Below are 17,083 nucleotides of genomic sequence, written 5' to 3'. Positions count from 1 at the left end.
AAAATTACTTAAGAAATTTTTTATACGCTAAACAACGTATACGATACGAATGTTTGAGTTTATGCTTGTTAAAGCACTGAAAGTCAGCAGTCCTTGGGTCGAAACTCACCCAAAATACTTATTTTGTTTTCTGTGGAGAAAAATCGACGATTCAGCTAGTTCTCTAGATAGCAAAGGGACAAAAATATTCTGAATATTATCTCCTGATGCAAGTCATAATTGTCCCGTCCTAAGTCAAACGTTACTAAAGTTCGTCTGTTCGTATCGAGTCTTAAAAGTAAAAATACCCAGGCACGTGGACTTTGTCACGTCTTCATATTGCGGCATGGTGGTAAGTGAAGAGTGGGTGTGAACTATTACCGAAGGTTATAGAGGGAGTGAGAAGGAAGGAAGACGGAGGAAACGAGATAAATGAGAATCTAGAAGCGAAAGAAAGAGTAAGGGGACAGAGAGTGAGAAAACGAAATTGAGTGGGAAGAAGGAGACAAAAAGGAGAGAAAATTTAAGAAAAAGATTTGTAAGAGAGTAGAAAATGAAAAGGAGTGGGAAGAAGGAGACAAAAAGAGAGAGAAAATTTAAGAAAAAGATTTGTAAGAGAGTAGAAAACGAAATTGAGTGGGAAGAAGGAGACAAAAAGGAGAGAAAATTTAAGAAAAAGATTTGTAAGAGAGTAGAAAATGAAAAGGAGTGGGAAGAAGGAGACAAAAAGAGAGAGAATTTAAGAAAAAGATTTGTAAGAGAGTAGAAAATGAAAAGGAGTGGGAAGAAGGAGACAAAAAGAGAGAGAATTTAAGAAAAAGATTTGTAAGAGAGTAGAAAATGAAAAGGAGTGGGAAGAAGGAGAGAAAAAGAGAGAGAATTTAAGAAAAAGATTTGTAAGAGAGTAGAAAATGAAAAGGAGTGGGAAGAAGGAGACAAAAAGAGAGAGACAATTAAATAAAGGGAAGGAAATAAAAAAGAAGAAAAGTTGTAAATTGAGGAAAAGGAAAAAGAATGCAATCCGTAGAAAAGGAAGAAAAATAAAACGATGATAGGATGAAAGAGAGAAGATTCATGGTCTCTTTTTGCAGTTATCTATTTGCGCAGAGTGTGAGTAATGGCTAGCGCAAATCAGCGAGAAACCACACACGTGGTCCAGAACACTGCGTTAAAAAATCTTAGTCGCTGCAAATTTGAACTGATACTCCTTTCGGTTATGCTTCTTCTCTGTCTCCTTTGCTAAGCTGGTAATCTAAACGCCCACCGGCAGGCGCTGTGCGTAAGAGTCAACGGAACTGGTGTTGCTATTGGTCGAGACTTGTGTGATACATTTACGGACCAGTGCACGTACAGTGACTGTGTATAAAACCCAAGTAATTCTGCCAGCTGAATTAGACCGACTCTTAGATTAGACGGAATGGAAAATAACACGTCATTGAAGGGTTTCGCTGCATGAGACTTTAGGTTCTGACAGCGGTTATGGTGATGATTATGATCTGGGTTGCAAGCAGATACCAGCGTTTTTACCTACTTACAAGTCCACGCAGTATTTCGGCAATTTCACTGTAGTTTGTCGTCTTTGAGACCTGAGCCATGGCGACTTGTTGGAAAAAAAAAGGTTTTAATACGAAGTGAACTTCGCTTTTAGGATGGAGATTTATTTTTTACTGAAACGACGGAATACAGCACATCATCCGAAAATAAAAAAAATGCCCGTGTTTAATGATGCATTTATTGCTGGCTGCCGTGGTCACTGTCTCTTCAAAACCCACCTGGGGGCACACATCGCACAACACCAGTTTAATAGTTTGTTACACTAACACTTACTTTAATTCAATTCTGAAGGGTTTCTGATGATGATAGATTGCATATAAAATTATTCTTTGTCAGGACTTTTTCCATCGTCTGTTATTTAAAATCACGACGTTTCGGAGGCTGATTCTGACTCCGTCTTCAGGTGAGAGGTATCTACTCTTTTGGGTCCCTTAGATAGAGCTAGTCTCTGTCACTGGACTGGATTCACTTTAATATTTAACTCCGTGTTTTCTTGTCACAGCGTATTTATGAATTTCGTGTGATTCATGAGAACAAACAGAGATTATTTCTCTATTTTCTAATGGAGACGCGTCGTATTTTTTCTTTGAGTTAAGAACAAAATTTCCAAATACATTAACATCAAAATTCCGATCGAATGCAGTAAGAATCTGCTCAGATTCTTTGCTCATAACCTAAAAGAGTTCGCATCACTCTTTACCTTCTTCAGTTCCAAACTCTGTCTTCAACATACATTTTCCACGACGACCGGGCACTGCCTGGGAGCCTTCACAACCACAAACCCCCCTCCTCCCCCCTCAAGCTTCATAGGGTTAAGGTCTTCGTTTAAAACTGTTAAGGCAATGTTAGTTGTACATTCCACAAACTGACTGCTTCATTTGCTACAAAAGTCTGCAATTCATGGTCTTCGTAATGGGTAGTCATTTCAGCAATGTAATGGCATCCATAAAATGAACTTGGGTTCAGATCGGCTTTCCTGTCCACCGACCCTCGTACCCAAGAATAAAACCAGCAGAGTATTATATCGATCACTCGATTGCTTATGATGTGAATTAGAATGAGTAGAATTTACGACGTGATGGTTAGACCCAATGGGGAATACAAAGAAATGCCGGATTTAACTTACACTTTAACTTGTTCATACTTACAATTATTTATTTTAATCCGTCTTATCACAATATTTTAAAATTTCTTATAATTAAGATAATAAAATATCATTGATGTTCCATATCGATTGATCGATTTACATTTTGGAACACCAATGATATTTTATTATCTTAATTATAAGAAATTTCTTATAATTAAGATAATAAAATATCATTGATGTTCCATATCGATTGATCGATTTACATTTTGGAACATCAATGATATTTTATTATCTTAATTATAAGAAATTTTAAAATATTGTGATAAGACGGATTAAAATAAATAATTGTTAGAATATTCACAATAAGACGCAATTACACTATCTTGTTCATACTTGTTCAATTTTATCAGTCTAATCACAATAAAATATTATTATTAAATATTAAAATATTACAATTAACATTTAAATATTTAAAATATATTAAAATGATGCTCTCTATCGAAATGTTCGATTTACATTAGAGCATCATTTAATAATAATAATATTTTATTGTGATTAGACTGATAAAATTGAACAAGTATATATTCAACACAATATGACGCAACATTATCATCTCATTACACTTTAACTTAACATGAATACTTTGTTGCTTTGTATGTCTTTGAGTGATGTTCGATTATTTACAATCGATATTATTAACTATATGAAGCAGAGATAGCTAATAGTTGATAAAGTAGCTAACAAATTCTCCGGATATAATAAAATTCGAAGTTTCATTACCGTGTACACAAAATCCAGCTATTTATTCGTATTCTGAGTATTCTAAAACATATAATTTATCAAGATTTTTAAAATAGTGTATCCAAGAATGAATTACTATATTTGATTAATTTTAGGACATCATTAGGATTATCATTTATATGTGAGATTCAAAATTAATTTAGCTGGGGCAACACACGCTTTGTATTCCCTAATTAAAATTTTAGGTTAATTTGTTTAGTACGTTGAATTCACAAAACAAAAAGACTGTCCAGAGCAGATTTTAATCCTATTAATATGACATATAAATCACACCGGCATTAGTCGTGGGATAAAATAGTGCCTTATTTTTAAAAAACTATTTTACGCGTACATTAAAATAGACTAATTAATCCTAGTGTCGACATAAAAATTCTTTCACTCTTTGTTATCCCCACATATTTTCTCAAATTTGGCAGTTCGATTCTCAACTGTACTAGTGCCTATTTTGATTAAAAAATATTAAATACTCCTTTATTTCTCAGTCTGCCGGGATAATATGCAAACCTTAAAACAACTAACAATCGCGTTTTTCGAAAAACTCACCATAGACTATCATATTATAATCTCATTCGGTTGTTTTCATATGTCTGCATTCTTATAAGGTAACGATTTATATGCAGATACATATTTATGGCCATGTATAATTTTCATAACCTTTCCTCGTGAGGGGGGAAATTTTATGACGTGTTGTAATATGTGTTTGATAAATTCAGGTCTGCCGCGGGAGAATAAAAATTGCTTTAGTCCTTTAATATTTTAGAAACGTCGTTAAATGTACGAATGAGTGTTATTGAAATTAAACAATACTTTTTTAAATGAGGCGAGACTATATTAGACCAATTTACATCCCCCAGACGAGACATGACTAAATATGGAACAGCGGTGGAATGAAAACCGAAAAAAAAAAAACTCGAGAGAAACTTTTTCCAATGCCATTTTGTCTGCCATAAATCCCACGTGAATTCACCAGGACGTCAAGTGATGCCACCTTGATGAGAAAAAGACAACTAATCGCATAACCTTCAAATCCTGACGTAGTATGTCTAGTTTAAAGCAGATAATCACCCCTTCTGTTAAATTCCATCCATAATCATCACTCAATTCGGTACTTTATAAAATTCAGACGAGAAAGCGTCGTTAAATAACAGATGATGTAATGATAATAATAATAATAGAGCTTATGGTTTAATTAATGTGCGAATATCATTACGTGAGCAGGGCTGTTCATAGCTTGTCCTTCAAGTACGAATATCAGATTTCTGCCTTCGCTCGCCTTCCTTTGAACATAAATGCCAAGCCGTGGGTTTGAATGTCTCTTACATCTCTGCTTACTAAACCTACGCAGACGTGTGATAGTTCCCCTCGTCCCTTTTGCGTTCAGTTTCAGTAATCTGACTCCATTAATGATCGCGTTATGCAGAAACTGTTTCAAAATAGGCGTGGCTATTGTAACACTCGCTTTGGCCAACAAACCACTTTCTCGCTGTATGACGTCATCACTAATTTATAGAACAGAGTAGCTCTTAAGTTTCAAACATGCATTAATTCGATTCGTATTTTTAAAACTGTCTTTATATGCGTATATTTGTCAGTGTTTAAAATTAAATTACTCTGTATTAATTGCATTATATTAATATTCTATTAATGATAACGATAGCATTATTTGTGTTTTCTTGGTTTATTTAACCGGTATCTTAATCGACATTTTAGCGACCTTCGATACGTGATGATTATAATAACATTTTAATAATATACTTAGACCTACATATTCGACTGACAACAAGGGTCTGTTTCGTGTCCATTTGGATATCTTACATCATATGATAAAATCATAAGAGACACTTTTTTACACCGTAAATCATGCATAAATTACTACACATAATATAAACATTAATTTACGAAATAATATAAATTCTAATGTAGGTAATGTTTTATGTTAAACTTACCAGTAAATGATGAGGATGTTTATAAAATTCCCATCGTTGATAAGGAAAATACGTTGTACTGTCTTTGATTAAATTTCGAAGTTTGTGTGTCTTATACAGCAGTAAGAACTTCTAAAAACGACAACGCACTAAACACCACACGAACTAACAAACAAACAAAGTGTTGGAAGTAGAAACACAGCACTACAATTCAACGTCACTTCTAACCCGTTTTTATTTTAAAATGGTGTTGAGGCAAAATACCGAGTTTTGTCAAAACGTGTAATTTATTTATTAAAAAATGAATTATTTTAACGGTTTACTTTTAATTGTAATAAACCAGAATTGAATGATACACTTGTAGAATATCACTCATAACTCGATGATATGTAAAATGTGTTTAATTGCGTACAAAATTCGAAGAAAAAAAAATCCTATAGGTTATGTCAGGTGATTATGTTTTGTTTAAGATTCTATACCGGAAAACGATAACAGCCAATAATGATATGAAGGCTGTCAAATATTTTAAAATATATATATATATTTTTGTTCACCGCTTTTCGTTCGCTGACTCGTCAAAACGTAAGGACATTTTAGTTACGTATATCACAGAATAGAGGAATAATATGCGAAACACCTTCAATATAAATATCTCGCGTTTGTAACAGGTGCAGTCCTTGTCTCGTTTCTTTTATAGTCCTTCCTTTATTGCTTGTTGAGTTGGAAAAGAAACCACTCGAGAAGTTGCTAAGGGTTGAACGACACTGTGAAGCCACGCCGGTTGTAGTTGTTTGTGTATCAAAGTACTTCAAAAACTCGACTTCACTGAACGAAGCAACCCCGGCGAAGTGAACAGATCGAGCCTATGGGTCGCCCCACAGACGAACAGAATGTGACGTCAGGCGAGCTATTGTCACTCCCTCTCTCCCTATCCCTCTCTCTCTAGCTCTCAGGTTCTGTGGGGAAAAACCAGGAAGAGCAGTGAGGGGGCGAGAAATAACACCCCTCCGCCCCCGCTGCAACGAACGAGTGAGAAAGTCGAAAAACCAGGGTTGCCAACGTCGCTGATATTCAACGCGCAATCCGCTGAATTACTAACCGCCCACGCGTGACATTTAGTGAATGAGATGGAAAGGAGCAAATGTATTGATATTTTAAATTCAGTTTCAGGATGATTATTTATGAGGCGGACTTTGAAAGAAAAAATATATAGATAAAAGAGATAAATGTTGACTGTTGAGGTGATTAAATTACGTATGGAACTACATGTTATATCAAGGTGAAGGTGAAAGTTTGTGTAGTGCCGAACGGTTTCCAAAACACCATTGTGGAAGGAAAATATTGATGTTGGCTTAATAAACTTGTTTCTGAAACAAGTTAGCTATTAATTGTTGATGACAATGGATTGTATTAACGCTATTAAGGTTAAGCTTCTTAAATAATATTTAAAAAGTCAGTTTGCATTTAAAATAAAACACAACACCTCACTATTTTGTCAGTTAGTTAATGGTGTTTAGGGAAATAATCATTGTTTATTCTGATATTTGAAATCCATAAATACAAAATGCATTTTTACTAAATGTTAAAGTATTAAACACTCTTGTGAGATTTTAAGTTCTCACTCCGGTGAGTATGAATATGATTTATTCTGCGATGTTGCGCCGTGTAGTGTCTTAGAATCTGACCGACGTTTCGGGGGTGCTTACTGCCATCATTATGAACGCGATCATCAGCATACTCGATGCCTTGGGAACCTGAAATCTGATCTGGATTCAAGTGATTTTGGACTGGATCCAGAAGACGATAATAAATTTTTGGTATGAAACCAAGGATTATCTAAACCGACATGAAGCAACTCTGAAACATGGGGAATATTTTACGAGTCTACACGACATGGCGCAATATCTTAGAAGACAGCCATCTTCAGGCAACATTTTTCGTAAATGGATTTTTGAGTGGAATTTCAGATGGACTGTAGCCTACGTGTGAGGAGCATGGGGGGAAATTCTAAGGGCATCAGACATGTGTTTGGGGGAACCCAAAATGAAGAGACTGCTTGGAACCTGCAGACATAGGTGGAAGGAAACATATTGTAGAAAGACGATGGAATCAACTGGCCTCAGACACGGTCGAGTTAGTGTAGGTTTTCCTCGAGTATGGTTATGATAATATTCGATCCGTAACATCGGGGAGTTCTTTGCCAGCTGAGTAACTATTAACTTTTTAAGGTAGATTCTATGCTACAAAGTTAATTATGGGTGGGGGCCCTTTTAAATTGTTTTTTCTTTTGAATGTGCTTTTACCAAATGAACGCCCTCGAAGCAAACTCTCTCGTGAATTCATATTGTTACTATTTTGATTCCAAGTGCCCCCTAATATGAATTTCCCCGCCTTACCCTGAATGTTAATATGAACATTCTTTATTTCTTAAGCGAAACATTTTCTTAAAATGTAGAAATTACATAGGCATACTCCAACCCCGGCGAACCTTTCTGTAATAGGCTTTACTTAACTTTCGTCCGTTGGACATAATTTGACACTGAAGATAGAGGCGATATTTTCCTCCGAAACGTTGTTAACCACCCACAAGCCTACGAAGGGTCACAACCCGAAAACCATAATCGATATTTATCGAATAATCTTCGAAAAGGTAGTGTAGAGAAGTGAATTTATATATTTCGTGACCAGCTGAGTGACTGCTAGCTTCTCAATGAAAACTGTGCTTCATCGAGTTGGTTAATTGTTGTTTATTTATTTGTGATTTATTTAGCGACGCTGTTAGTGCTCAGATGGTGCGCTGTCTAATTATAGGACGGTGTTAATGAATTACAGGGAAAGGAAAATGAAGCGGTTGTGACCTATTTGAAGATTACTGAGTAAAACCACGAAAATCCTTTGTCAGGATTGGGTCGAGATTTTAACCCTGATCTCCCGAATACGAAACAGTACTTCTAACCATTTGGAGTTTTCGTTCGGCAAACTTTTTTGTTATTTTTAATTAATCGCAAAATATAATATTTCATTTTTTTTATATCTTAATTGCGTCATGTTTGTGTTTTATTGATACAATATTTTTATTTTCCGTCTATACACAAACTTAAAATAATGTTGTTTAAAATTACTTAAAATTATAACATTCTCAGTAGATACTGCATCTTGTTACATTTTTTGTATTCGACGACATGTTTCGATGTGTATTACATCATCATCAGGTCTATCAATTTTAATATATTTTAAAAACTGTAGTACATTTTGCGTTGCGTTTATTGAATATTTTAATTTGTTTAATTTTAAGTTTTTTGTCTCTTCCTTATGGTTTGGAGGTTGTACTTGGATGTTTTATATCGGGTTGTAATTGATGTGTTGTGTGTCCGATATTAAGAGACGGTAGACTGCAACTACCGTCTACCGTCTCTTAATATCGGACACACAACACATCAATTACAACCCGATATAAAACATCCAAGCACAACCTCCAAATTTAAAGGAAGAGACAAAAACTTAAAATTAAACAAATCAAATTAATCAATATACGAAACGCAAGATGTACAACAGTTTTTAAAATATATTAAAATTGATAGACCTGATGATGATGTAATACACATTGAAACATGTCGTCGATACAAAAAATGTAACAAGATGCAGTATCTACTAAGAATGTTATAATTTTAAGTAATTTTAAACAAAATTGTATGTAATAATATTTCAATTGAATAAAAATTTCCTTGGATATTATCCATCGTCTAGTAAATATAAAACGTAAAACGACGTTTCGGAGATAGGGATTAGCTCTCTCTAGTGGGCCCAACTGTGTAGGAACCTGAAGACGGAGATAGAGTCCCATCTCCGAAACGTCGTTTTTTACGTTTTATATTTACTAGACGATGGATAATATCCAAGGAAATTTTTATTCAATTGACTCTTCACCATCGTCAAGAAGTTTTAGATTTGATATACATAATATTTCGTTTTGGAAGTAACATCCATCATTAAAGATTTTGAACTGCATCTGATTCTGAAGCCAAGTTTGTTATGAATGAATCTGCATTGCGGAACGTGGAGGCACTGTCGTATATCGGATTGCACACGGCCCGGGAAGTCACGTGGTACATTAATAGTAGACCGAAAAACTTTGTACTTGTTCTGATTTTGTGTAGACACGAGATTTGTTTCATTACACCAGAGCTATTGCAAAATAAGAACAATAATAAAAATACAGATGAATTAATAACGATCCTCCGAACAGCAGAGCAGTGGAAAGTAAGAAATGTGTGTGGAAAACATCACTGTACATTTTAATGGGTTCTAAATTAATTTTTAATTTTCGTTTAAACCGGATAAACCCGATTATTTCGCCCCCTCCTCGGATAATCAGAAGGTACGAACCAATCAATTATTCATCCAGATTCAGTTAACATCACAATTGTTCCATTAGTTCTGGTTCAATGAGAAATATTAATCTAATTGCCTGTTTCATTATTGACATCGGTAATTTTTAGTATAACAACTGCTATTCATTATTTTATTAATTTTTCTTTTATATTGTTCGTCAGAATATTTTCATTACCTTCCATCCATATTTACAAAATGACCAATAATGCCTACAGAAATAGGTCTGTTTGTTATCCTCTGGAGTTTTTCATTGGTTTGCCAAACGTCTCTGAATAATGCTATAACAACACCATTTGCTTCACAAGTAATTATAAATCACCCTCCCCTCTTTTAAGTAGTTGATAAAAAATGTATATAATATTGTTTATAGATCTTGTGAGTCTGTAATGTCAACATCGTAGTTGGATTCCGCGAGTCTGAATTTTTACCTGAATTTTAAAATTCGAAACAAAATTGTAAGGATAAAATCCAAAGGATTGTTATTTAAAACACAGTCAAAATTTTAGTTTTATAAAAAAAACTATTTTAAATTACGTATTTATAACATGGACTATTACCATTAATTTAATTGTATTATGATTTCAGAAGTAATTACACCAAAAAAAGTGATAGTGGAACCACGGTTCCGGAGAATTTGACGTAAATACGGAAAGGAAGTTTATATATTGGCTTTATTCTAAATATTTCCTTGATACATGCTTTACAATTGCGTAAAGTTTGATTAAGACATTGCTTATTTAACTTGAATTAGTTACGCTTAAGATGGGTCTGTGGTAGCTGAATGTAATGTAAAGTAATGTAATGTAATGTTTTATAGGTAACAACAATGCCGAGTAAACACGACGTTTCCTAGGTAACCAGGTTACACTTTTTCGTTCCCCTTTTTTGCCGAATGACTTTTCAATATAGACGTATTTACGTCAAAAATTCCAGAATTAATTATTCTATCTAAGAGTCTAGTTGGCTGAGTGCCATGAAAATCAAACATTGTCCCGGAAGTCATACACCCAAATCTTTCACGAGGGTAGGATTCTAGCCTCCATAATTCTCTCCTACGGCCACTTAGCTTTGTTAGTTAGTGCTATGTTGTGTTATGACGTCACAGCCACTGTATCATACACTCCTCACAATCAAGTCATACTTTTTAACACGTGTAATTACAAGCACTCCAGTTCGTCCGTTTTTGATCTAGCAACGAAATGCGTTGTCAAGATGACGTTCGTCGTGACGTCAAGGGAAGTCACAGCTGTGTCTGAATTACATCAGATGGCGTCATATGCCACATACTGCGTTCAAGTGTTGAAAAAAGGATTTGCTTGGTCGGCGTACGAAAGCTTAAGTACAACTCGGGTATAAATAGCGATTTCCACGAATAATTAGCCTGAAAGTGTTTAACGTTGAACTTTTCCTACTTCTTCAGCGGGAGGTCTCGAGTTTAGATCTCGTTCGAAAGGCAGGATGACTGTCAGAGTGATTAGATAAACCACAAATATCTTTGTTTAAATTTGAATTTGTAGGTGGGTGTTTGTTCGCTTTATTTGTAGTGTTCTGTCTGACGACAGGTCCATATGAACAGGATCCTTCCATCCTCTTCTCGGACTGGGACCTGTTCATATACGTTTTTGGCAGATGATCCAGAAGTGGTTTGCCATTGCCTTCTTCTGTGTGTGAATGGAGTAATTGTTGGGATGCCACGGAGGAAAACTCCGTGTTGCCTAGACCACGGCCTTGCCCAACACAAGTTATAAATTCGGGCACCGCCGGGAATCGAACCCGAGACCCCAGGATTACAAGGCCAGCGTTCTAACCGCTAGACCACCTCATCTTATTATTATTATTATTATTAGTGTTCTGTCTGACGACAGGTCCATATGAACAGGATCCTTCCATCCTTTTCTCGGACTGGGACCTGTTCATATACGTTCTTGGCAGATGATCCAGAAGTTGTTTGCCATTGCCTTCTTCTGTGTGTGAATGGAGTAATTGTTGGGATGCCACGGAGGAAAACTCTTGCCTAGACCACGGCCTTGCCCAACACAAGTTATAAATTCGGGCACCGCCTGGAATCGAACCCGAGACCCCAGGATTACAAGGCCAGCGTTCTAACCGCTAGACCACCGTGGCCGTTTGTTCGCTTATACCTTGAGAAAGGATAAACCGATTTGCACAAAACTTATCATCTTTCTACCGTGTTGCTAGAAAGAGAGCATACGAAGGTTGAAACTTCAGGAAAATTATACTGAGTTCGATTCTCAGTGAGTTCACATAGCCATAGACGCCAAGATGAAATTTGTTTGTTTCGACGAGGAGATTACAAGAACTAAGGTCATAAACCCGATAACTATCTTGGGTTCCAGTCCCGGTGAAGATGTTGGGTTTAAGGATGATTTTTTCTACGATAAACAACGATACGTAACAAATGATCAGGACTACGGTAAATTTTCAGAAAATAAAGATTAGGAAAAAATGTAAACATTTGACGAATTTCCATGCGATAATGACACTGTGGGAACTCTGCTAGAAAACATTAATAATAGTTCAACAATTAATTTAATTATGATCTTGGATCGTGGGTTTTACTCATGTATTTAGTTTAGACAGAGGTTTTGCTGATCACCTATTCCAGGGGTCAGGAAAAGTGTCTGAAGATTTATTGTTTCAATCAGAAGTAGTTAGTTAAGTCTAACAAAGAAGTAATGATTCTAGGCCCAAATAGGTCAGCCATATCACTAAAATATAATGGTCTAGTTGTGTCATATTTATGTATTTATATTTGATTCATTTAATGACGCTTTCAATTTCTTAGATACATAGGTACGAGGTGCGATCGGAAAGTTTCAAGACTGTGTCAATAGCGGGCGAACCGGATGTAGTACGAGCTTCTGCCGCTAGGGGCTGCGGCCTACATTTATAGTGAATCAGTGTGCCAGCCGGCATCATCGAATTAGCATTTGTTTCTTAGTTACGGGCGTTTTGGTAGTGCATTACACCGACCCTCCTGCGATTTCGGAATGGCGTGTGCATCAAATTTTGCCAAAGACTCGCCAAAACGGCTACGGAAACCTATGAAATGCTAAAGCAAGCATTTGGGGAGTCCGCAATGGGTCGTGCACAAATTTTTGTGTGGCATTCACGTTTTAAAAATGGCCGAACCTCTGTCGATGATGACGAGCGTTCTGGACGACCATCTTCGAGCACAACGCCCGAAAATGTTACGAAGATTCGGCAGGCCATTCACGAAGATCGACGTCGTACCATCAACGACTTGTGCGACATTGCTGGGATAGGCTATGGGACCTGTCAGCTGATTCTAAAGGAAGAACTCCACATGCGACGCATCATGACAACGCGCCAGCGCACACCGCCCTCAAAGTTCGGCAGTTTTTGGCCTCAAACACCATGGCCGTCATCCCGCACCCTCCTTATTCGCCGTGTGACTTCTTCCTCTTCCCAAAGATGAAAATTCAGCTAAAGGGAAGGAGATTTGAGACGATAGAAGAGATTCAGGCAGAATCGCAGATGGTGCTTGACAGGCTGACAAAGAAAGATTTCCAGGGATGCTTCCAGGCTTGGCAGCGGCGCTGGGATCGTTGTGTTCACTCCCAGGGGAACTACTTCGAGGGCGATGGATGAATTTAATACCTGAGATAAGTGTACGGTTTTTTTTTTGTTTTATAGGCGCAGTCTGGAAACTTTTCGATTGCACCTCGTACATAGGTATAATTAGAGGTCTTATCAATGCATTTGCCTGTACAATAAACTTCAGTAAAGATATGTTTTCCATGACGAGATTTGAATTCGGGACCTCCCGAAAACAAAAAAATGCTAAAAATTCATCAGCATCTTTCGGCGTAACGGAGGTAAAGCTTCCATGTCTCTAAACTAGCTGGAGGTGAAAGGTTAACTGGTTCTGCCCAGAAGAACCTCTTGTTCATTTACTAAAAATGCATGTCTAGACGTCGCGGTGAGCGAAAAATCTCTTTGGAACTCACTCACTAGCTGTGAGCTAAGGTTAGTGACATTTTTCAATGAGGTGTGGTGTTCCATGAAGGCGTACAGCTTATTCACTGGAGCATGAGCTAAGACTTTTAAGTTCTTCCCTAACCAGGTTAGTACTGCAGAACTCTAAGGCCATAACTCATGTTCAACCGAACTAGGGAAGCGAAATTGTACCTCCACGCATTCTTGATCTCTGAATTCTATGGACGTGAGTGGTAAACTTCATGAATTAAATATTTTTCTCCAGGGACAGAGACGCTTGCACTCACAGGAAATTACGCTGGATCGATCCGGAGCCAGACTGGACGCAATAGCGAAGTGGGAAATGTAACTTAACCTCGCGCTTTTGTGTTAATTCTGTTCATAACTAACCCCAAGAAGGGGAATATTTTTTAGACGCTAATAGTCGCTTAGGTGTCCAAGAAATTACCCGTCTTTTGTTGAACTAGAGGACTTACTACAGCCTCTAACTGTAGCCTATACTAAGCCAATTCAATCCAATCTCCATATTTATATACGGTTTCTTTAAGATCCTTTTACCATCAAGCGTGCATATCACAGGTGAGGGTAAGAGACCTCTGGGGAGACCTAGACGTAGATGGGAGGATGATCTCAGGAGGGATCTATGGGAGATAGGAGTTGAAGGAGACTGGATTTTGTTGGCCCAGGACAGGGTCCGGTGGAGGGCTTTGGTTAATTCGGTGATGAACCTTCGGGTTTCCTAAGCCATCTAGTTGGTTGGGTCCACTATTTGGGAAGCCTGAGGGGAAGAGATCTCTGGGGAGACCTAGACGTAGATGGGAGGATAATCTCAGGCGGGATCTATGGGAGATAGGAGATGAAGGAGACTGGATTTTGTTGGCCCAGGACAGGGTCCGGTGGAGGGCTTTGGTTAATTCGGTGATGAACCTTCGGGTTCGGTAAGCCATCTAGTTGGTTGGGTCCACTATTTGGGAAGCCTGAGGGGAAGAGATCTCTGGGGAGACCTAGACGTAGATGGGAGGATAATCTCAGGAGGGATCTATGGGAGATAGGAGTTGAAGGAGACTGGATTTTGTTGGCCCAGGACAGGGTCCGGTGGAGGGCTTTGGTTAATTCGGTGATGAACCTTCGGGTTCCCTAAGCCATCTAATTGGTTGGGTCCACTATTTGGGAAGCCTGAGGGGAAGAGATCTCTGGGGAGACCTAGACGTAGATGGGAGGATAATCTCAGGCGGGATCTATGGGAGATAGGAGATGAAGGAGACTGGATTTTGTTGGCCCAGGACAGGGTCCGGTGGAGGGCTTTGGTTAATTCGGTGATGAACCTTCGGGTTCGGTAAGCCATCTAGTTGGTTGGGTCCACTATTTGGGAAGCCTGAGGGGAAGAGATCTCTGGGGAGACCTAGACGTAGATGGGAGGATAATCTCAGGAGGGATCTATGGGAGATAGGAGTTGAAGGAGACTGGATTTTGTTGGCCCAGGACAGGGTCCGGTGGAGGGATTTGGTTTATTCGGTGATGAACCTTCGGGTTCCCTAAGCCAGCTAGTTAGTTAGTTAGTTAGTCAGTCTCTTTCAGTGAAGTTTTCCCACCAAAGCGTCTTCGTTCCATATCTTTCCCGTGTATAACTTAAGCCCCGCCCATTTCATACTGCTTGATGTGATCATACTAATGTAATGATGACAAGAACAATTTTTTTTCCGGAAAACTTGCAGTTTTAGATTCTTGACATTTCAAGCGAAATCTCATTTTCATTGTTCGTTCCTTAGTTCAGCCAACGAATTTGTTCGTCCAAGTGTAAAATTTTGTAACACGAAAGTTGCTTATTGTTATGTACTGTGATGTCCTAGTCCATTCCTAATGAATGAGAACTGCCCTTGTCGACCGTTATTCATTACATTCGTAGCTACCGTCCATACTTTGTTGCCATTTCCCAAATCCACGTGACCTTTTGTAGCTGCATAAACGTAAGAAGGCTTAATTCTCACTGGAATTGTATTTGTCTTCGATAGAGCAACTTAAAATCTTAAGTCTTGTCACTTCTTTACACTTCCCTCAGGATGTCTTCTTGTAGTTAACTGAAGCTTAAAATTGTCCTTCTTCTTAAAGCATCCCACGGGCAACAGCTTTAACACTGAACTCAGAAAAGCTAGGAAAATCATTCAACCGAAAAAACCCTTTCAAAATAAACACAAGAAAATGTCAGACTTTGTTCCTAGTGGAAGTAAATTCAACCTATGACCTTATAGATCACGATTAGTCAAGTATGAACATAATAAACTTTAACGCAGTTCAGTGAGCAGACATCTTTACCAATGAAGCTATTATTTATAACAGATCAAAGTAATTTATTTTCCCTTGTATAACGTATTTAGATGAATCTCTGTAGCTTGTAAAAATGACATGCTTCGTAGAAAATCGTCTACGAACCTTAAAAAAAAATCGTCCCATATCTAATTATGTTACGTCAGGAATAGATCTACGTAGATAGCACCCACGAACAGGCCGGGGGGGGGGGGGGGAGATCTCTGATGATGGAAAAGTTTTAGAATTGCAGTGATCCACGGAGTTGGTAATCTCCTGTCTCACAGTAATTAAAACTGACGGCCTTACTTGCTTCTATTTCCTGCTGGATACAGCACGTGACACACATGCAACGTCAGTAAATGCAAATTAACTTCGTTTACGCAACATCTCCAGAAATGACTTACATATAAATTAGAACTGATAGAAAAATCTAGAAATGAAACCTAAAATTATATTTAGAAATATTAACGACTATACTATAATTATCGTACAAAAGTTTTAAATAAAATCACCAGGCCTCTTCCAAAATAAAGTGGCAATATGTAAGATTTGAGGTTATCACAGCGGTGAGTATGAAGATTTCTGTCTTCTGGGTTGTTGCGCTGTGTAGTCTGGTCGATGTTTACCAACGTTTCAGAGGTCATACTGCCTCCATCATCAGGGCAATGAAGATTTCTGTCTTCTGGGTTGTTTCGCTGTGTAGTCTGGTCGATGTTAACCAACGTCTCAGAGGTCATACTGCCTCCGGCTACGCCCTGATGACGGAGGCAGTATGACCTCTGAAACGTTGGTAAACATCGACCAGACTACACGGCGCAACAACCCAGAAGACAGAAATCTTGAGACTCACCGATGTGAAAACCTCAAATATCGCCCTGATGACGGAGGCAGTATGACCTCTGAAACGTCGGTAAACATCGACCAGACTACACGGCGCAACAACCCAGAAGACAGAAATCTTGAGACTCACCGATGTGAAAACCTCAAATATCGCCCTGATGACGGAGGCAGTATGACCTCTGAAACGTCGGTAAACATCGACCAGACTACACAGCGC

The 17,083-nt window shown here is 37.8% G+C and overlaps 2 protein-coding genes across 6 annotated transcripts in view; one reads left to right on the top strand and one right to left on the bottom strand.

Annotated features, from left to right (window-relative positions):
• Positions 1-17,083, top strand: part of dmrt93B (doublesex-Mab related 93B) — a 152,941-nt gene that overhangs the window by 43,507 nt on the left and 92,351 nt on the right. The gene's annotated exons all lie outside the window — the stretch shown is intronic.
• The window catches only part of LOC110834441 (GTP-binding protein Di-Ras2), a 117,919-nt gene that overhangs the window by 39,521 nt on the left and 61,315 nt on the right, over positions 1-17,083 (bottom strand). Inside the window, exon 1 of one of the 4 annotated variants that reach the window (XM_022073594.2) lies at positions 5,368-6,282. The exons of the other annotated variants lie outside the window; for them this stretch is intronic. The gene's annotated coding sequence lies outside the window, so the exon portion shown is untranslated. Of the gene's footprint in view, positions 1-5,367; positions 6,283-17,083 lie in introns of those variants that run through there. 4 annotated transcript variants of the gene reach the window in all.

Source organism: Zootermopsis nevadensis, unplaced genomic scaffold, assembly GCF_977971745.1.
Source record: "Zootermopsis nevadensis isolate Lab colony 2312 unplaced genomic scaffold, Znev_1.0 Znev_ptg000031l, whole genome shotgun sequence".
Classification (NCBI taxonomy): Eukaryota; Metazoa; Arthropoda; class Insecta; order Blattodea; family Termopsidae; genus Zootermopsis; species Zootermopsis nevadensis.
This window is presented reverse-complemented; position numbering and strand designations above follow the sequence as displayed.